The following is a 23,647-nucleotide window of genomic DNA, read 5'->3' as shown; positions in this document are numbered from 1 at the left end:
AGCTTAAAAAAGTTTAAATAATTTGTAGCCTCTAATAACAATGGTTTTGATAAACATGAAAATAAATATGTTCAATGCCTTTGTTGGGTCTGGATGCTTAGAGGAATGAGCAGTAGCATTTTAATTTGAGTAAATAACCCCTCTTTGTGAACTAACTATTCATAAGTAAATACAATTCTAAGATCAAAATTTTCTTATATCAGTAATAGGAACAGATTTTCTTTTACACTTATTTTTAAAATTTCAGCAAGTAATCATAACTAATATCCCCTATATCTATAGATTTACCTGATTACAAAAGTAGCAAAGAATGACATTGTTAATTGCGCATTTGGTCAGCAGAAATTAGAAATTTTTTCATCAATATAGAAAACCAGAAATACCTGAAGTAAAATAAAACTATATCAGCATATGTAAGGTAAAATTCTACCTATAGAATGTAAAAATACTATTTTTCAGTGAAGATTTATATGTAAACATTGCTTAAGTACATATTTATTGAATGCCTGCCATGTTACCAGTAAATATCTTGGGCCATTGCATATGATACATAGTCTCCTCCCTTGAGCTCTGAATGGTGAAGTCATTTGTTAAGAGATAAATCATACGGCTATAAAGTAACAAAGACTATTTTTTAACCAGATCTGTTTGACTTAATATCCTATGTGCATTTTTTTCCCCCTGGGAAATTTGGAGGCTTCTTTTTTCTTCAGATTTTATTCATTTATTTGAGAGAGAGAAAGAAAGAGAGAATGCCCCTGAGCAAGAGAAGAAGCAAAGGGAGAAGGAATGAGAGAAGCCAACTTCCCAGCTGAGCAGAGCCAGAGTCCCAGGACCATGAGATCATGACCTGTGCAGAAGTCAGACACTTAATTGACTGAGCCACCCACGTGCCCCTGGAGGCTCCCTGACATTGCAACAAATCTCCTTAGAATAAGGAGAAGCTGTTTGTTCACAAGTGGTTACTCCTATGTAAACCTTTAAGACTCCTTCATTTTGGGGTCCCCCCCCCAATGCTGTAAAGGCTCCTTCTCGCTAGCTTTAAGAACTCTGCTCAATGCCAGTAGAATCCCTGCAGCCAGGATGGTGGCCTACTACTTGCTACTTCTCAGAACACGTTTTCCATCCGTTCTCAGAGCTAGTCTCTGTCCACAACCCTTTCTTTTTTCCTTTACTCTCCACTATTTAATCTTCTATTCACGTATCTATTCACTCATACTCAAGTATTTATTGAGTGTCTACTATGTGCCTTAGTGTAAGGTTCTAAGTGCTGGTACCTTCATGCACTCCTGGCTTTTGGCCTTTCTTGGCCTTCTCCGTGAAGTCATATTCTTTATTACAAGGCTCTGTGGTTTAGGAGTGATCTGAATTAATCCTTTGAAGGGAAGCAGAACTAAAAATCTTGTGTGGCAAATTGCTATGAGGGCCTAAAATAAAGTCTTTTGATTATTCTGTTCAATGACTTTGGTAAAAACTTTCCTTCTCTGACTTCAGGATCTCCCCCCCCCCCCACTTTTTAAAATACTGTTGTTGAGTATATGTAACTGCTACAGCTGGATATTGATTAACTTCAGTAATATTGGGTCACCTCCCTGTCCTTAGTCTCCACAGAGCCAGGTCACTTGTATAATATTAAGTCACATGCTAACTCAGGAAAATTTTTATAAGGCAAATAATGACATTACTTAGTTATCCTTGGATTATACTTTCATTCTTCTCAATCAGGAAAATTTGAATCACTTGTTCTGCCAATAAATGATATTCTTTAAACAGTAGTAACCTCTTTGTGGAAAATCAAAAATGCTCTCCACATTTAATTTTTCCTGGCAAAAAAGTCTCCCCCAAACAACTAACTTTGTATAATTCAAAGTAGAGCAGGTTAACATTAAACCCTTTACATAGATTATAAAAATCCATTTTTGACATAAGTACCTGCTTCCAATTCACCTATTAATTTATGGATGCTACAAGGCATTAATTAGAAATTATGATATCACATTTACCACCAACTTTAAAAAGGTCCAAGACCCTGGTCCCTTAGCAGTAGCAACAAAATATTGCTTGAGAAAAATTAGTCTTCTAAGAAAAGGATCAGGTGAGCTGATTAGTGTCTCTGGACTGCAAATACACATTTGGCTTTATGCACACAATGTAGGGTACATTTTTACACACTCAAAAGAGAAATCTTAGCATGAAAGGATAAAAGGATGTATTACTAAGAGGCTGAATTAATCACACATCTAACTTCACTCCTTTACTAAACTTGCATACAGCTCCTGAATTTAATTTTTGGAAGAACAGAAATTACTGTACTTTTTCTCTGATCACCATTGTAAAGTATTGGTTGGAAAATAGTAGCAATGATTTTTCATATGTTAAAAAAATCTTTTCAGAGGTACAAAAATTAGGCCAGCAAATGACAAACCAAGTGCCTGTTATGTTACAACATTTAACAGAGAGTTATCGTGGCCCTCTGACAATCCCAACATCTTTTGCTGAACATCTACTAAAAGGTAGAGCTCTTTGAATTCTGCAACACCAACTTTTTATACTTACAAATAGAAATAATATCAAGGCCATGAGCCTTGGCCACAAAAACTTGTGTCTGAGAAAGTTGTCATCTGGTAGAAGAATTTTCAGAGGCTGCTGCACAAATATTGACTGTTAATAACAGAGCAACACACCTTACATAAAGGGGAGCCAACTACCCCATCCTACATGAAGCAGGGACTATGAGCGTCTAATGGGATCCCTTATTAGCCCTCTTGCATACAGGTTAGTTCTCTTACTTGCCCTCACCAGTGGGCTCTAGACTATCCAACACCTGGAATTGTCTGATTTGCTGACATTTATTTAAATTTCTATGTGAGTAGTGAACATATATGTACTACCTGTTTGGTACAGAACAGGGCCTTACCTGCATTCTTTTCAACATGATCTCAAAGGTCCTCCTACTTCTGGACATGCCTGCCTGCCAGCCTTGACCTCTGGTCAGTGTTTGTTCTTTCAGTTTTTTGTCTTGTCTGCCTCAATTCCTAAACCACGCCTGGCTCTAATATCGAGGATCCATCCACTTGCCACTGGTAAACTCTTGTTCTGTCCTTCCTTAACATCTCCATCACTTCTAGATTTCCTAATACCTTTGGTTTTGGGGTGCTCTCAAATGTCTGGTCAGATTTCCACCACCTGTTCTCAATCTTGTTAGCTCAGAGGTCCAAAGGAATGATCCAGCAGGATGTTTGGAACAGAGTTTGTTTCTACATTGTATTTTCCCTTGACTGCATTTATTTATTTATTTATTTATTTTAAATATTTAATTTATTTATTTATGAGAGACACCAGAGAGAGGCAGAGATATAGGCAGAGGGAGAAGAAGGCTCTCAGGGAGCCCAGGATCACGCCCTGAGCCGAAGGCAGATGCTCAACCACTGAGCCACGCAGGTATCCCTGCTTACATGTATTTAAAATGAAATAGTACTGGGAACTTAAAGTGGATGATGGAATGAATAGCATAGGTATAGATAGAAATCCCAGAAAGTGGTAGGTTGGTTGTTTGTTTTACGGTAAAGGTCTACTTTCCCTCCAGCTCGCCCTTCCATCTTAACTACCTGAATTTGTCCTTGTTTTTAAAAAAAGTGGTAAGAGCAAAAGTTCAAAATAACCAGAGTAAAACCAATGGATCTCTGAAGTAATAATTAATAAAAATTGTACACACACCAAAAAGTTTGCAGACTCAGAGTCCTCAAACCAGAACATGCAGTAAGGCTCAGGGGTATATTGTTATAAAGCCACTTAGGGGCGCCTGGGTGGCTCAATTGCTTGGGCATCCAACTCTTGATTTCAACTCAAGTCATAAGGGTCATCGGATCCAACCCCATGTCAGGCTCTGCGCTCAGTGCAGTCTGCTTGTGCTTCTTCCTCTGCTCCTACCCCCTGCTTGTGCTCTCTCTCTCTGTCTCTCTCTCTCTCATTCCAATAAATAAATAAATAAATAAATAAATAAATAAATAAATAAAAGCTTATATTGTGAGAAAGCAGTCACTGTTTATTCTAATATTGGTTACAATATTAGAATTTTCAATTTTCAATGATTGCTTCATATCAACCTTGGGAAAGCATTCAAGTTTTGCTTATTATTTCCAGAGGCACAAGCAAGAAGTGATCCAGGTCAAGTTAGCCTTGCAAAATAAGCTAAATTGGGCTTTGGATGATTAAACTGGTTTTGTCTACTTAGTATTAAAAAGACAGGGAGACAAAGAAGTGTTAAGATCAAAATAAAACCCACTGTCCCCAGGACCAAAGATCTCAACAGCAAGTGTTCAATAAGTATTTGTTATTACTATTATGATTGCCACTTTTGACATTTCAAGAATCAAATGGCCCTGTTAAAAGCAAATTCGGTCATATTTAAAACATTTTTAAAATTTAGAAAAAAGAAGTCACTTGATGCCCTAAGTGACTTTGTTCTTTTCTCATGGATAAAAAGAAAGAAAGAACAGAATAGTGTCAAATCAATTTTAGAATTTTTACAAACTTTCAAGTATAGCAGTCCTTTAAAATGATCCCATCATGCTGTGACCTTTTATGAGCCATATAATGTCTGTAATGCTTAGTTTCTTCATGTAAAACATAGGAAATGTACAGCAGGATTGTAAAGATGCATTTCTCCCTAAATACTACAGATGCATGATTTTAAACACACAGATATGTGTATATATTGAAATGTGTTCCAATGGCAGTCATGCCTTGTCATATATATTATTCAAGGATTTTTGAATAATATATATTCAAAAAGTTCAACAAGTTGCAACAAGTTCAGGGTTTTTAAAAAATTAATCATTGAAACTTTCATTTGTGATTTTAAAAATCTTAGTATTGAATGCAGACCATTTTGAAATTGATAGAAATTCAGTTGACAAAGTGCCTTTGATGACATTAAGAATTTAGAATGAATTTTGATTTGATAAGGAAATTAAAATAAAATCAAGTACAAGTTCCCTACAGTAGGAGAAAATAGGATATTGCCTTAGTTTTTTATAGTGCCAAAGATCATAAATAAATACCTGAACTTTTAAAATCTACTGAAAGCTGAAACTTGCAAGCCTAATTAATTTGTAAAGTTGAAAACTATTTTTATAAATTTTGAAATTGAAATATCACTTATCTTTATAAAATCATTTTAATTTTCACTATTTTTGTTGAGATATCTGTCCTAATTATATTACTTTTTAAACTTGAAGTAAAATCCTAAAAAATGAATGTAAATATGTTCCATGCAATTGTTGGCAATTCTTAAATAAGAGGAGAAAATTGTCACAGAAAATTACTTTAATCCAAAGGTTCTGGTTCCAATGAAAGTCTTCCCTTAAAATTTAACATAGTTCAATAATGTTTTACAAGAAAGAACACAGAATAAAGATTTCCACTGCAATTCAGCTCTACCACTAATTTATAATACATGTCTTTTGTACATCAGTTTACTTCACTGGACCTAAATTTTATCCTATAAAATAAAGGTGTTGCCTTAGAACAGTGTACCCTAAATTGTGATTCTCAAACAGTAATTGTTCCTATAATAAATTCAGGTTGTATAAGACAATAAAGGTATCTATTTCAATTTTTTATACCAAGAACACACCTCCAGACTATAGCCAAGAGATTTGGAATTTGGCTGTAGGAGAAGAGGGCATTGTAGGTCCCATTCCATCTACAGAGTCTTAATCTGTTTATGTTCAGCTATAGGCACCTCCGTCACATACCTGCTATACCAACTCACTCCAAGCCTCAATCCCCTCGGCGGTTCTTTGTGGCAAGTCAAGAGCTGCTTGTGGTTAAGTCCTTATCCAATCTGCAGGAACACAAGATTGAAAAACCTTCTGTCCAGTTCTTTCAGTTACCATCCACCTGCTTTAAGGCATACAAACTTTTGTTGAAATCACTGGTCCATTAAAGCATCTTCTCTTATTCTTTGTCTTCATGACTGCATGTTTTTGTTCTTTTATTCATCTTTTAATGGGAAAGGAAGAGGAGAGGAGGAAAATGCACATAATCAATTTACCTTATTTAGCCAGGAATCCCCAATATCTAATTTTTTGAGAAGTACTTACACATGGGTACCTGAAAAAACTTCTCCTTTTTTTTTTTTTATTATTTAGGAACAAGATGGAAACACCAAAAAAAAAAAAAAAAACACCTCATTTTTGCAAGAGTAAAAAATATAAGAATTCCAAGTATTAAGTCATGAAAGCTGTTTCTGTTTATTTTGATACTATAGCAAATAATTAAATTATAAATATATTTACAATGATAAAAATTGTATAAGTTTATTTTATTTTTTTTAACTTTTATTTATTTATGATAGTCACACACAGAGAGAGAGAGGCAGAGACACAGGCAGAGGGAGAAGCAGGCCCCATGCACCGGGAGCCCGACGCGGGACTCGATCCCAGGTCTCCAGGATCGCGCCCCGGGCCAAAGGCAGGCGCCAAACCGCTGCGCCACCCAGGGATCCCAGTTTATTTTATTTTAAATGCATATTTATATCATATACTTTCTGTTACAATTATTTTAAAGTAAGGAGAATGGGAAAATTTTTAATAGACCAAATTCAAAATTTTCTTTGTGTATTATGTATTATGAATACTAGAAACTATGAATACATTAAAACTAATCATATAAAAATCTTTAATAATAAATTGGTCTAAAACATTTGCTTTTAAATAATTTCGTCATATGCTATGCAGAGTTTTTATATAAAAGTTTTTAAAACATCACATAATAAATTTTACTCTGAAAAGAATTTGTGATTTAATAAATTTTATAAAGTTCTCAGTGAGATGCCATGTAGGCCTTTCTGATGTTGGTGAAACTTTAATAGCTCTATTATTTGTAAATCCTATTTTAACATTCACTTATTTCTTAAGGTGCATTTTGAATATGATATTTTTAAATTACTTGATTTAACAAATACAGATCTTCTTCAAGTTATGATGAGGTAATGTCTCAATAAATCTATGCTAAAATTGACAATATTGTAAGTCAAAATGCATTTAATACACCAAACCTACCAGACATCATAGCTTAACATAGAATGCCTTAAATGTCTTCAGAGCACTTACATTAGCCTACTGTTGGGCAAAATCATCTAACACAAAGCCTATTTTATGATAAAGTGCTGAAAATTTCATGTAATTTATTGGACACTGTACGGAAAGTAAGAAACGGAATTGTTGCATGTTACAGAATGGTTGTAATTGTATGAGTTGTTTACCCTTGTGACCAGGAGACTAGGAGCTATGGCTGCTGCTGCCCAGCATCATGAGAAAGGACCTCACTGCATATTGCTAGCTAGGGAAAAGATCAACATTCTGAATCCTACTGGCTTCTACTGAACATGTATTACTTTTACACCATTGTAAAGTTGAAAACTCCTACATTGAATCATTTTAGTTGGGGACTGTCTGTGTTTGCTAAACAGTAATTATATGCCAGAAACTCTTCTAGGCACCAAGGATTTAATAGTGAAAAAAGCAGGTAAGCCCTTTCACGAAGCTTACATTCTTGGAGTGGAAAGTGGAGATAACAGTAAACTAACATATATAGACAGGATAGTTGTAATAAAAACACATAAAGGAAATACATAGGAAGGAAATACAAGGAAATACAAGGAAAAGGGTACGATAGAGAATATCTGGCTTATGGAGTGGGAAACATTACTTTTCAGATAAGTGATATTTCTCCATCTCTTCAAGTTTTGGGAGGAGAATGTTGGAATCTTGGAATCTTTTGTTGTTGGAATATTGAATCTTTTTCTGAAATTATTGAAATAATAATCTTAATATTATTGAGGCATAGTGGCTAGACACACCTAGCACATTGGACATGGTCAGGGTGGTTAGCACTTGATAGAAACCTGAACACAAATAGTAGATAACTTTTGGGTTTTATGCTCACTCACAATGACCCTTGTATTGTTCCTTCCCAACCCCTAGGATTTGACTCTTATTGTCATATTTATAAAACAAGACCCTCCTGCCCTGGGCATAGTTGATTGGACTAGGTCAAGACCAAGTTATTGACTTATTCCTCAATATGGTTGGAAATGGAATAGGAGTTATGACCCGCCAACTTTGATTTACCGTGTGGAAGCCAATTGAAGAAGAAAGATGAAGCAGATATGCTGAGAGAAGCATCGACAGAGGACAGAGTTCTCAGTGAGTTACTGGTCTCAACTGCCTTCAGGTGTTCAAATTCAAGCCTTGTTAGTCATTGTAGCCACATTCTAACCCCCAATTCTTATCAGAAAAGAGTATTTTAAAAAACTAAGTCTAAAAAAAAAAAAAATAAATAAATAAATAAAATAAAAAACTAAGTCTAGTTTCCACTGGTTCCTATTATCAAATAGCCTATGCTGAAAAAATATATTAATGACAATGCATATTTCATCTTAATATTGAAAAAATAATTTAACATGCACATGAAAGTCATAAATGAGTAACATTTAACACACTCACCACTTAGGCCTAAAGAATTATTCATACTACTTACAAAATGACTCTACTGCACGTGATTAACCTTTCATTATTTGATTTTATTTGTATCCCCCAAAACAAGCCCACCTTGATTCTAACATTTAATGTAATAATTTCTGGTGAATTCCTAAATTGATCTATAGTTAGTCCATCCTTAAAGGGCATGTGTGCACATGGAAAATTATGACCCAATTAATAACATTAAAACCTTCATTTTTGTTTTGTTTTGTTTTTATCTTCTGTAAAGTTTTTAAAATTGTAGTTAAGTATCCATAAACATAAAATTTACCATTGTAACATTCTTAAGTATACAGTTTGGTTCATGAAGTACATCCACACTGTTCTGTTAAAAATCACACCCACATACACCACTTGCACACAGACTGGAATTATTATTACTATTTTCACTGAATATTTAAAAACTAACAATTTAGAAACTTATTAATCTGAAAGAGATAAGCAAATTTTTATTAATTCATTCATCAAACATTTGTTTATTTTGTATCTGTCACTCTGCTAGAAATTAGAGATTTGAAGATGAGCAACATCTTGTCCCTGCCTACAAAGAATTTGCAATCAGGGGGTTTGATATTTGGGCAAATACTTGCACTATAGTTTATTTTTTATTTTTTTATTTTTTGCACTATAGTTTAATAAAGGACAGTTTATACAAGGTAAATAGAAGAAGGTAAGTAAAGCCTTCATATGGGAGGAGATGCAGAAGCTAAGTTAAGTGGAAAAGGCTGGGGGAGATATCCAAGCTAAGGTACCAATGCAGCAAAGGCATAAAAGTCTGAAACAGCAAAGTATATTTGCAGAATGGCAGGTAAGTCTGGCTTGGTGGGAATCATAATTATGTTTTCCAAACTTAGTGATTTGTGTCTTAGGTTTCTGATTTTTGCCATATCTATAGAACAAGAATAATACTTTCGAAAGATTTTTCCCATATTTGCACATCATTTATATTTGTTCCTTAGTATTTTCATTAAACAAGTCAATTCACTTCTTAAATAAAATAATTTTATTTTAAAACGAAGTTCTATTACACTTTCCTAAGTTTTTTTATATCATCTTTTTAAAATAAAAAGTAATAATAAAACTAAAATAAATTATTTAACTCTATACATTATTGACTATTAAAAGTCAGTAAAAGGAGCTCTATTAGCTTTCAATTTAAAGGAACTTAGTGTTAAAAACAAACAAAAATGAGCCTTTGCTCTTGAAATAGTCTGAATATATGAACGAGAATTGGAAGAGTAATATTTTCTTGCTATGTGGTTCCATCTTATTTAAGACCATGTTCGTATATTTCCCAAAATCGTTTCAAGTACTACCTGGGGACACATCTCACATTTTAGAAAAGCTGATTTACAGAATTTTGGTGGTGGAGACTTCAAATATTTAAGGCCTGAGAGGCCTAGCCCACACAATTGTTAAAATGTAGTACAGATTACTTACACTATAAAAAAGTTAGGAAATGAGTCAGGGCTTAAAAGAGAAGCAAGGCTGTTAAGACAAAGAGGGAAGCAGTCCATACAAGGGAAATTGCTTTGGCAAAATATATTGTGGATGCTCAAAAACTGTTTGTTTTCTGGTCTACTAAGTCAGGAGTCAAAAAGAGTGCAAGTGTTGGACAATTAGGAAAGAGTATTTGGAAGAAGTAAGAAATCCATTTAATAAAGAGGGTGTGAATTAACATTGATTAGACTGAATTAGCATTTCCCTCTAAAGTGGGTTCCTTCCCTCATTCCTCTTTTGGGGAACAGCACTACTTCCTGGATGTGAATTTCTCTGTTTGCAGGACTCCAAGTGCTTGTGAGTTTCTGTGGCAGTAGATTTGTTGCTACCTTACAAACAGTTGTAGTGGATGTTGTAACTGATCATGTTCTTCTTACTGAATAACCTTGTGCTACACTGATATGTGACCCATCTCTAACAAGTTTTCAGGCATTCATTAAATTTGTTCATGTACTCATGCCACTTCCGGTTTTATTTTACTTTGTTATAAGACCATACTTTTCTATTTGCCCCTTTTTCTTTTCTTTTTCCTTTGATCTTTTAAAAATATTTTGCCATTGATATTTAGTAATCTTAATTACAATTCTTTGTAAGCCCCCTTAAATATATTTGAAAAATTGTGTGTTGATATATAAGGTAAAGAAACAGACTTCAAGTTCCGTTCAGTTACCCAAATCAGAGTCTGTAGTCAGTTTTGATATCAACTTTTTTCTATATCCCTATATCTAATTAAGCAATTAATGTTACCTATTCTATTCTCAACATCTTTCCAGTCGTTTTACATCAGTCCACAGTTCCTGCTTCCATTATGCATTCAGATTTTTTAAATAAGTTGATACAGAGGTATCTAACTGGTCAGATGGCCTCTGGTTTCTCCTGCTCTAAGTTCGACTTCATAGAGTTTCCAGAGTGAACTTTCAGAAAATAACAAAACAAACAAAAGCAAGAATTCATTAATATGTTACTGTCCTGCTCAGTGTCACTCAGTGCCTCTCCAACTTTCAGAATCAAGTCCAAAGTCTTCCCCAAGGCGTATAAGACACCTAACGATATGCCTTCCATCTTTTGCTGACCTCTCCTTCCAACTTCTCAAGCCTCATCTGTCATAATGAATGAAACTCTTGAATGCTGTGTTTTAGATCCACTGAGCTATTTGTTGATTTTCTAACATACCATATACTCTCACCTTTCTATGGTTGAAATACTTTTTCAAAACTGTGGAGAGCTGGAATAGACTGTCCTTGAATTAATAAACTATCAGGTAGCTATTTTTTAATTAATGAGTATTGGCCAGTAGCCTAGGTCTACGACCAAGACCATCTTAAGTGGTAGATGACAAAATGGATGGATGAGCTACACCTTGTCCAGGATTGCAGAACAACTAAGAGAACAGGCAAGTTTCAACTCAATCTTGCCTAAGGCAATATATTGCTAATTCATAAAAGATTACTTTCTCCTATCACCATCTACCATCATACATCTTAGATTATTGGCAGATACCTAATATTATGTGAACAACAATGTAAATGATTAGAACTTCTGGTTAAATGGGTACCATGACTTTTTTACTCTCAAGATAATTATCTTATTTTTTATAAAGGTAGAATAAGAAATCTTAATTTCTGGCAGTTTCTGCAAACCCTAACTTATTGAAACAATCTGTATAAAATGAAAAAAAAAAAAGAGAGAGAAGTGGCCTATGTACACCAATCCGGAGAGATATACCCACCTGATCTCAAAAGATATAAGATATGTTTATTATAGAATAAAATTCAAAATTTTATGTTACAAAATCCTGTATTTTAAAACTCTGTTATAACTTTTATAATAACATCAATTATTAACATCCAATTGCCTCTTTGCTTTCTGGCATGAGAGACTAACTTTAAATTTCCTTGAGAGAATATATAGATTTTTAAACACAGCAATATCAGTGGCAAAAAAAGGGAACAGTAATTACTTGGAAACAAGAAACTGCTCCTTCAACAAAGGAGCGGATGTTGGATTTAAGCGATGGACTCCATTTGAGAAAAGTGTACCCATTAAAAAATCAATACTTCTAGCTCTAGGGGGTCAGAGCAAATGTTTTCAGATCCTGCCAAAAAAAAAATTAAGAACTTGAGAGCATTTCACCTGGCAAACATTTTAAGCTTAAAATTTGTCAGACTTTTAAACTTAAGAAGATATATATATATATATATATATATATATATATATACTTATATTGATAGACAAAGGCTGTGCAGAATCAAAATATCATAAAAGTAGTATCTATAGAAACAAGCTGTATAATCATACCTATAATAGAATTATCTAAGTCAGAAGGGAGGATGCATATTATTTACTAATGTAATTTCTTCTTATTTTTTTAAGATTTAATTTATTATTTACTTATTTATTCATGAGAGACAAAGAAAGAGAGAGAGGCAGAGACATAGGCAGAGGGAGAAGCAGGCTCCAAGCAGGGAGCCTGACGTGGGACTCAATACAGAGACCTCAGGACCATGCTCTGGTCCGAAGGCAGGTGCCAAACTGTGGAGCCACCCAGGCGTCCCATAATCTTTTCTTCTTATACTAAAGACTAAATGAGAAAACATGAACTTAGTTTCCCCAATAATACAAGTTGAATGAGTTCTTAAAGGTGGCACTGATTCTTTGTTTTCTGGGTTTTTGAAGGAATCTGGAAAAATTTTAAAGTCTTGCCATTAAAAAAAATAAAGTCTTGCCATTTTTGAGGGTAATATTCAATGCTAGAGGTTTATTTATCATTCCAGTGGCATATTTGATAATTCAGTTCAAAATCAATGACAGTTCATCATTCCCCACAGGGCTTCAATGTTTCTATTTGAAATCTACAGAAAGCTGAGCCAAGAACAAGCAGCAAATTTTATTTTGGATCCCCAGCTGGGATAATTCCGTGGTAAGCTAAAGAATGAAAAGTCCAATTCTTCTAAGGCTCAATCAAAATATCCCTGCTTTAAAACCAAGGAGTCATCAATGAAAATAACGTATTTGGAATCAGTTAAATGTGTTTGTTTTTTTCCCCTTCAGCTCACCATATATCAACAGATCTACCCCTCACAATAAAATAGAAGGGAACTTGCCACATTCTCCCATCTTACCATTTTATGAGTTATAGGAAATAAAAACCAAATAGAACACATATGTCAAATCTGCTTAGAAAGGTGAGTCACAGAGGCAAGGTGGTTTGAGGGAATTACATGGAATTTCCCCTAGGGCGCAGGATTATTTCATTCTGATTGGACACCTGCACAATTTATTTGTTCATGAAATATGAAAGGGATTATTAGCAACACTAATGATATCTTTTGCTTGTAACTTAAAAAAAAACTGAAAGTAACTGATGTTTTTATTATATGAAACAATTAAGCTGGCTAAGAGGAACAAAGGAAAATGCTGGGTAGGCGTGGCTGTTTCAGCTGCTTGTAAAAGCCTCATTCAATCTGTGCACTTAATTTCTATTCTAAAATAACCTGAGAGATTCAGGGCTTTCAATTCTTTTTTTTTTTCCTTTTTTTATTTTTCTACATCCTTTTATAAATACTTATAGACATCTAACAAATTTATTTCCTTTCAAACCTTGTTTTCTTCTTGCAAGGAAATTTTTTTGTAAGCAACTAGTAAATATTAGCTCAAATCCTAACATCAATTTGATTCTTGATTTGGGTCAATTTTATAAGTCACCTTTGTATTTCTCCTTGACTTTGCTTATTTTTCCTTGAGCTTTTCTCTCTAAATCACTCTTTTATAGATTGCTTTCCAATAAACAGAGCTGTGTATCATTCTGTTGATATAAAGGGCTGCATTTTGAAGACAGCAAAATGGCAGTTAGATATTGATTTGTTGATACACTGGAACTTTACTACCACATATCCCACTAATCTCAGACTTCTGGGCTATGATGGATTCCAAATTTGATGATCTTGTTGTCTTGAACTATTTAAAAAGTAGCAGGAGCAAGAGGAAAACAGTCTTCTAGGGTAAATGCACAGATGGGACCTCAGAAATCATCCACTCAAATCCACCAGTTCTACAGATGAAGAAGTGAATCAAGAAACATTAAGTTATGCACGTAAGGATACACACTTATTAAGTAGTGACGAGCACACAAGAAATCGGGCTTTATGATTTCCTCTCCAGGGTGCAATACTACAGATGACTTTCCCTACACTAAATATGGGCATGTGTTAGTAATCTAGTATGCCTCCTTTATAGGGTTTAATCACTCATTTGCTTTTAGTTAAATAATTCTACCTTTGTTAAAAGTAAAACCAATATGGGAGAGTATAGAGAATTAAATATTTGTATTTCCACTTGCATCTGGAAACCCTATGTATTGAAGTCTAAGGACTACCTCAATTGTAAAATAATAATATGCTCAGTGTTTTACGTAATTGTTCTTATTTAAACCTCAAAATACCCTATGAGGAAAGTATAAACAGTATCTCTACATTATATATACACAAATTGAGGCATAAAAAGGTAACTGACTTCCCTAGGACCCCACAGCTAGTAAAATTGTGGAGCCACTTAGAAGAGCAAGAAATTAGGTTGTTCTGCATAATAGAGTTTTTCTATGGCCTTTAGTTTTGGGACCATTGTTCAGGAATCACAATAATTTTGTCTACTGATGAATGATGCCTTTAGCTAAGTTGCATCAGTGGTATGGCCTTGGCTTACATATTCAGGGCCTATGTGTACAGTTGGGCAGTGTAGGTCAGTGAGAGCCATGGCATAGAAGACATTGCAGTGACGCCTCCTATAGAAACAATTGGCATAGAGACATGGAAATAGAAACTACCATATGATACCACTACTGCATTTATTATGGGGACGTTTTTGAATAGCTCATTTATACAATGAAGTATCTCTTTTATGAAAATTTTTTGAGACAAGTAATTTCCTGAATACTGGGGGAAAAAAAACCCTTATTTTTGTTTTTGAGATGGAAGGAAGGGGCAGAGAGAGAAGGAAAGAGAGAATCTTAAGCAGGCTCCATGCCCAGCATAGACCCCAACATGAGGCTCAATCTCACTGCCCTCACTACCCTGAGATCATGACCTGAGCTGAAATTAGGAGTCAGATACTTAACCAACTGAGCCACCCACGTGCCCTAAAATACTTCTTTTCTAAAGAATATGTTTGCATTTTCCTCATAGAAAATTTAGATTAGTGTTCACTATTTGTGTTTTGATTACCATGAAGTTCAGCTTTAGGACCACAGCTAAAACATTAACAGACTAAATTTTTTCTTAACCTTATTTTTTATTCTATTTTTGTATTTCCTGGCCTCTCCTATGTTTTGTTTTATATCTTCTCACTAACTTGAATATGAACATTTGGTGCACTTATGGTAGAAGACTAGAATTACAAGGCCAAGGTTTGCTACAAATGAAATATATAAAACTGCCTATAGTTTTCAACAATTATGCTGTATAAATATCATTCCCATTGCTAACAGGGCTCCTCTTTTTAAACTCTCAACAATTAAAAAAAAGGCCCCCCAAAAACATTTGAAGATTATAAGATTACAATTTAAAGAAGAAATAACAATGAAAAGAATCGGGATCCCTGGGTGGCGCAGCGGTTTGGCGCCTGCCTTTGGCCCAGGGCGTGATCCTGGAGACCCGGGATCAAATCCCATGTCGGGCTCCCGGTGCATGGAGCCTGCTTCTCCCTCTGCCTGTGTCTCTGCCTCTCTCTCTCTCTGTGTGACTATCATAAGTAAATAAAAATTTAAAAAAAAATTAAAAAAAAACAATGACAAGAATCTCTAAAAAGGAAATGATAATGGAAATGAAATGATAGTTAAAAACTGAACAAAGATGAAAGCATTGTGTATCAAAACTTATGGGCTATTGCTAAGCATAGTTTCCAAAAAGGAAATTTTTAAAAAATGAGTGGAGCATTCCATTCAGTAAACTAGGGTTACAAAAAGAGTAAAACTAAAGACAAAGAAATGATAACATAGTGAATCCAAAAGTCTCAAAATAACAAAATAGAAACAATAGAAAACTTTTTTTTTTATTTTGTAAAATAGACTTAATTATGAAACAAAGTGTCTCTCAGACATATCTTGTTAAAATAAAGGACAGATTTTTTTTTAAGTACAAATAAACAGTAAATTAGTCAAATGAAATGGTTAGTAACACAGACAATAGAGCCTCTAAGGGCCAGGCACAGGACAAAACTAAGACTCAGGTTAAACCAGGAAAGCAGAAAACCTCCCCTGTGACTACAACTAGGCTATCAAATACAGAGTAACAAAAGACAATAGTCTACTACTGGGTAGAGGTAAGACAGTGGAGAAACCTCCCACCACCCTCTTCCCATGATCAGATATATAGGGATGCGTAAATATTGAGGGTAGAGAGAGCACACATATTGAGAAAAATTCAGCAGCACTCCAGCCTGCAGCCTATGTGCAAGATATTTCTAGACCAATGTGAAGTTTGTAGTGCATTGTAGATGACCATAGCAGTAACAAAATCAAACTCATTTCATAACTACATTTACTCATTCCCCCACCCTAACAGAAGAAGAGTATCCATTAGAAGCATAAAAGCTACTATTATTCTACTTATGATATGTATCATTAAATCTTTAAAAACCTTATGAGACACACTAAAAAGGAAGATTTAAATAAATCATTATCAAGATACAAAGCAATCAAGACCCAGACTCAGAGGAAAGCCAAATGCTAGCACTATGAAACAGGGACTTCAAGTTAGTGTAACTAGTGTATTAAAGATTTTGTGGAAATGTGGACAATATGTATAAACAGATATGGAATTTCAGCACAGAAACAGGAACAAAAAACAGATAAATTGAAATACTAGAAAATTACACACAGGAGCATTAGAGATGAAGAACTTCTCTGACAGATCCTTTCAAAGACAGATCCTTCGAAAGATTGAGGAAAGAATTAGAGAACTTGAAGAAAAGTCAGTAGAAATTATTTGATGTGTGGGAAAAAAAAAACACCCAGAAAAAAGCATTCCACAGTTGTGGGACAATATCTAACAAACTTGTAACTTGTTCAGTCCCAACAGAAGGACATAGTCAGAAAAAAATATGCAAAGAGGTAACAGCCACAGATTTTCCTAAAATAGCAAAACATCACAAACAGCATATCCAAGATTCTCAGAGAAACTGAAGCAGTGTAAATAAGTTTTTAAAATCTCAAAGACAATACATATTCAAATTGCCAAAATGGAGAAAGACAATAAAAATAATGACAAAATTTGAAGACTAATAGGGAGAAAAGACAAATTACATAGAGGAACAACGGACCTTGTTAGAAACTATACAAGCCACAAGACCATGTCATCTTTAAAGTATTAAAAGTCAGAAAGGAAGAAAAGAAACCTGTCAACCCAGAATTATAGACCAAGTAAAAATAAAGATCTTTGTATTATAAACGAGAGATAATAAATTCATTACCAGCACTCATACACTTTAAGGAATATTAGTAGATGGAGTCTAAGTTTAAGACAGAAACTTAGAAATGTATAAAAAATTAATTGCCCTGAGAATAGTGGAAATTAAAGTCAATATAAAATAAAATTTTTAAATGTAACTTAAAATTATCTAACACAAAACAAAAAAGCAGTAACAACATTTTTTTTAATTTATAACATAGGTAAAATAAAGGTATGATAATAATAACACAATAGAAGGGAAAGAGGAATTAAAAGTTACTGTTAAAAGTTTCTTACAGGATAAACAAAGTGATATTCAAAATTTGAAGTTAGATTGCAATACATTAGGGATATATACTGTAAACTCGGGCAACCATTAAAAAACGGAGGAGGTAGTTTAATAACACAATTGTGAAAATAAAGTATCATAGAAAATATTCAACTAGTCAAAAAACAGAAAAAGAAAACAAAAGAAAAAATAGGTCTCTCAAGAAATGAAAAAAGAACTCCTTTAAGCAGAAATAAAAGTGCACTAATTGGTAACAAGAAAACATATGGAAGTAATAATTTCACTGGTAAAGGTAGATATATAGTAAAATTCAGAATAACCTAATGTTCCAGAGTTTGTGGGTTAGTTACTTAGAAAGTTAGTTACTTAAAAGTCAAAAGTAGTAAAAAAAATAACTATATCTTCAGTAATTTGTTCATGGATACACAAGATAAAAAGGTATATATTTCGACCTCAAAAGCATAAAGTATGTTGGGGGGTAAAAATGTAGAGCTTTAGAATGTGTTCAAACTTGTTACCAACCTAAAATTAACTGTTATAAATATGTTATTGTATGTAAGTCTCATGGTAGCCACAAAGTAAAGACCTACGGTAAATACACAAAAAATAAAGGGAAAGAAACAAATAACAGATACAAAAATAGAAAAAAAAGAGTATTGATTTAAATCTAACAATAATAATAATTACATTGAATAAAAATGACCTAAGCACTCCAATTAAAAAGCAGAGGTGGCATGAACCCAACTTGAAATATGAAAATAGTGGGGCACCTGGGTGGCTTAGTTGGTTAAGTGCCCAACTCTTGCTTTCAGCTCAGGTCATGATCTCAGGGTTGTGAGATCAAGCCCCACATCGAGCTCCACACTCAGTGTGGAGTCTGCTTGAGATTCTGTCTTTTCCTCCCGCTGTGCACTCTCTAAACAAATAATAATTAATAAAATATTTAAAATAAATAAATATAAAAATAGTGATATGTTAAGAATAAAAAAATGGAAAAAGAAGATATGACAAGTATAATAGAGTCAAAAGAAAAGTTGATATGTTATACTAATATCAGACAAAATGTACTTCAAAACAAGATTTTGAAGACAAAATCTCTCTTGATTTTGAAGACAAAAATCTCTCTTGTTTCAAAACAAGAAATAAAGAGAGAGATTACATAATGTCAATTATTACCATCACTAATAATAGGGTTAATGTATTAAGAAGGTACTATAATGCTAAATGCATGTGCATCTAATAATAGAGCTTCTGAAAATGCATGCATCAAAACTGATAGAGCTAAAAGTAGAAATCGATAAATCTATAATTTTGGTTGGAGACTTCACACATCTCTCTCAGTAATTGATAGAATATATATGCTGGAAATCAATAAGGATATAGAAGAATTGAACAACACCATCAACCAGCTTGAACTAATTGACATGTATAGAACACTTTTTTGAACAAAAGCTGATCGGTTACATATGCTTTTCAGGTATATAGAGGCATTTGCCAAAATAGCATATTGGACCATAAAACAAACTTCAACAAAAATTTAAAAGAATTAAAAGCATACTATGTATATTATTTGATCACAGTAGAATTTAACTAGAAATGAATAGTCAAAAGATACTTGGAAAACACCCAAAGATTGTAATTAAACAATGTACTTCCAAATAATTACTTGATCATCAAGAAAATCAAAAGATATCAATAAGTATTTTTAATTGAACGCAAATTAAAACATATCACATTTAAAAATGGATGCATCAGAAATACTTAGAGGAGGGGATCCCTGGGTGGCGCAGCGGTTTGGCGCCTGCCTTTGGCCCAGGGCGCGATCCTGGAGACCCGGGATCGAATCCCACGTCGGGCTCCCGGTGCATGGAGCCTGCTTCTCCCTCTGCCTCTCTCTCTCTCTCTCTCTCCCCTCTCTATCATAATAAAAAAATTAAAAAAAAAAAAAAAAAGAAATACTTAGAGGAAAATTTATAGCATTAAATGATTAGGAAAGGAAAAGATATCCAAATCAATAATCTAAAATTCCACCTTAGGAAACTAGGATGAGAAAAACTAAAATCAAGCAAGAAGAGGGAAATAACAAAGACAGGAGCAGTAATCAATGGAATTGAAATATAGTAGAGAAAAATTAATGTAACCAGACCTGTTTCTTTGAGATTGATAAAATTGGCAGACTTATAGCCATATTTTTCCTTAAAAGGAGGAGACACAAGTTAAAAATATGAGGAATAAAAGAACAGCATCACTACAGATCCCGCAGACATTAAAATATAAGGAAATATTATGAATGACTTTTTTGTATAAATTCCACAATAATGAAATGGACAAGTTCACTGAGAGGCATTCACTCAAGGTGAACTAGACAAGGTGAATGGTTAAATAAATATGAAATTTGATTCACAATTAAAAACAATTTGTAGATTTGTAGAAGTTAAAAGACGTATGTATGACTCAGCAAAATATGTGTTAACCAACCCAAGCCAAATGAAAACATATTTTCATATGAAAACCTGTGTGATCATAATTATGGTGGCTTTATTCATGGTCATCAAAAACTTGAAATAACCTAAACTGTCCATCAACTGGGGATTAAACATATGTAAATTCATACAATGGAACCTGACTGAGTAATAAAAAGAAATAAACTATTCATACATGCAACAATATGAATAAATCTCAAAAGCATTATGATCTGTAAAAGAACTATACTTGAATGTTCTGTATATTTTATTTTGCCATTTATATTACATCCTGGAAAAGGAATGTCTGTTGGGGCAGAAAACAAATAAGTCATTGTCAAGGACTAAAAAGCAGGGAAGGGATTGACAAGAAAGGGTCACATGTGAACTTTTGGGGGGCAATGTAATGTTCTAATTCTTGGTTATGACAATCATAGTACCATTACTGTATTTTTCAATATTCATTGAACTGTACAACTAAAAAGGGTGAATTTTATTTACATTCAACAGGAGTGAATTTTATTAAGTGGAAATTGAATTTCAGCAAATCTTACTATAAAAAAGAAACTCTAGTCTCTAAAAGGAGATTTAAGACAAAAATATATCAAAATAATTCATATATAAATATTATCATCTCATTAAATTCAGAAGTAATTTAGTAATATTTAGTAAATATTACTAAAACTCAAATCCCTTTTATTTCATAGAAAGACATATATAGATATTTATTGCATTTTAGTTTAGATTCCCTCCGAAGAACACTGAGACAAGTATTTAAGTAGAAATCTTTTGATTAGTAGGGGATCTCAGAAAAAACTAATAGAGGAGAGACAAAATGTGGCAGAAAAGGAAGCAAGCCAATAAATTATGTAAAATAAAAAAAAAAGTTACTGCTATGGGTGGTTGAACTGAATTTCACCACGAAATTCAGGGAGGCATAACAGAAGACCCATTTCAAAGTCAGCCCACTTAAAGGGCAAGAGATCTGAATAGTTTCCTATCAATTCCTATCAGTCATTGATGGAAGGTTGCCTCCAGATGTTATCATTGTCTGGTGCTCCTGATTTGCCATAAACACTGGAAAAAAGAGAAAGTCCTTGAACAAAAGGCTGTATATGCTGGAAGCTGGACACATTGCTGATGTGACTAGGTATTTTACAACCGAAGGGTATAGACAGGACAGGTCTACTACACTTAACAAGCTAGAAGAGAGCATTTCTACAACTTGAAAAACATGTAGACGATATCATTCCTATTGGTGAAATTTTAGAAGCAGTTACCTTAAAATTAGAAATAAGACAAAAATATCTACTATCACTGATGCAAGTCAGTATTATATTGGCAGACCTCACTGATGCAATAAAAACTGGATAAAGAGATAAGTGACATAAGGACTGGGAGGGAAAAGATGAGATCACCATTATTTGCAGGTGATATATATACGTTTCTACATAGTAAATGCTAGTAATGTCATAGACAAACTGTGGAATAATATTGAGAGAGTTTAGCATGATTTCTAAGCATAGATCAGTATATGAAAACATATATCTCCTATATACCAGCAATAACCACATAGAAAATGTAATAGAAACAAAGATCATGTACTCACTAGCAATAAAAACTATATAACATTATAGGGAAAGTTACAAAATTTTACTAAGTGATATAAAAAGATCTAAGTAAGTTGAAAGAAACATTTTTCATGAATGTTAAGATTCAATACTGTAAAGATGTCAGTTCACTCAAATTAAGTAATAAATTCAGTGCTGTTCCATTAGAAATTCAAAGAATCATTCTGAGGGAACTTGACAAAATCATTCTAAAACCCAAACAAAATAAGAAAGTTCTGAAAGGAATGTGGAAAAGGGACTTACCATATACCAAGATATGTTACAAAATAACAGGTATTAAAATAGTGTATTTTTGGCACAGGAGTCAGTAGGTAGAGCAGTAGAAGAGAATAAAGAACCTGGAAAGAGTCATAATTCTTGCAAAACCTCTATAAGATAAATGGGACACTTCAAATTAATTAAGGATAGACTATATTCCATTAAAAGCATTGACCCAATTGGCTTTTTCTGTGGGAAAAAATGGTGAAATCATAGCATTAACTCAAACTATGCAGAGAAATAATTTCCAGTTGAATTAAAAACCTAAATGTAAGAAATTTTTAAATAATTGAAAAAATCTGAGATTAATTGTATACACCTAAAATAAGAAGCCTTCCTTAACTATAGTAGCAAAACTAGATTATAAAAGAAGTATTGGTCAAACTTGACATAAAAATTATTTTTCTGTGTGTGAAACCTAGGCACTATAATATTTTATAAAGAACAGAAGGGGGAAATATCCCAAATCATTTACCAAGAATATAAGCCAGATAGCTGATACATAGACAAATCAGATAAATAGATGGTGGTGATGATGATTGATAGATATATAGGTGATATTTCTTTACAAATTCTGACTATAATTCAGTTAACCACCTTCTCTGCATCCGAAACAAACTACTTCTCAAATTGTGCACACAGGCTCAAGAAAATTAATACAGATGCTCACTGTTAAATTACTTGTGCTAACTTTTACATTGAACAAACAGGACTTGCTTTTTGATACCTCGTGGATAAAAATCAGGTCATGTTTCAAGACTCCTTTGGGCACTCTCAGCAGAATCCCCTCTGCTTCTTAAGCAGGCACCTAAATAATATTGTTCTGTTTTCAATTTTCAAAATATTGTGCAGTTCAATATTCTCAAGCGACCTCTGCTTTTAGTCAAGATGGAGTAACAGGGACCAGATTTCCCCCATTTGAAACAAATAACAGATGATATGTATGTTTACACCATACAGCAAAGGCTAGTGATCTCCAAAGGGTGGGAAACAAAAAGAGATGAGCTCTGCAATTGCTACAGCTTACTGCTTTGAATTTCTGGGAGGCAGTGCTTGAAAGGGGAGACTGAGGCAGAATCCAGGTGACTTCCTGAGCTAAGGAGGCAGAGCTGAAGCCCGGAAACACTAAGGCAGCTGGGGCACAGGATATCTACAGAAGGTCCCACAGGGAATTCTGTAGGTCACTGTGCGCATGTGAGGAAACTACCCAAGGTTGGGGATAGAATCATCTGAAGGAAGAAAGGGAACAATGCCCAGTTCTCACACTGCCTTGCCCCCAACCCAGTCTCAGCTAAGTGTTCTTCTCTTGTCTACCAATAACTGTACTCCTTCCATAACACCAGTTTAAACCTTCCTACTCTCTAGCCACTACCAGTTACCTTCTGGGTTTACTCTCTTCACGTGCTGACAGCAGCACTTCCACGGGGATAAGAAACAAATAAGAAAACTTTAGCAAATCACTACAACTAATATCACCAAAAAATACACGATTTATCTCATTTCTAGAAGAGATGCT

At 33.9% G+C, this 23,647-nt stretch overlaps 1 long non-coding RNA gene across 1 annotated transcript in view; it reads left to right on the top strand.

The window, feature by feature from the left end:
- The window catches only part of LOC140598363 (uncharacterized), a 282,471-nt gene extending 274,351 nt beyond the window's left edge, over window positions 1-8,120 (top strand). Inside the window, exon 3 of the long non-coding RNA XR_012000746.1 lies at window positions 7,992-8,120. This is a non-coding gene — a long non-coding RNA (uncharacterized lncRNA). The remainder of the gene's footprint in view (window positions 1-7,991) is intronic.
- Window positions 8,121-23,647: the final 15,527 nt, after the last annotated feature.

This window comes from Vulpes vulpes, chromosome 3 (assembly GCF_048418805.1).
Source record: "Vulpes vulpes isolate BD-2025 chromosome 3, VulVul3, whole genome shotgun sequence".
In the NCBI taxonomy this organism is placed as follows: domain Eukaryota; kingdom Metazoa; phylum Chordata; class Mammalia; order Carnivora; family Canidae; genus Vulpes; species Vulpes vulpes.
This window is presented reverse-complemented; position numbering and strand designations above follow the sequence as displayed.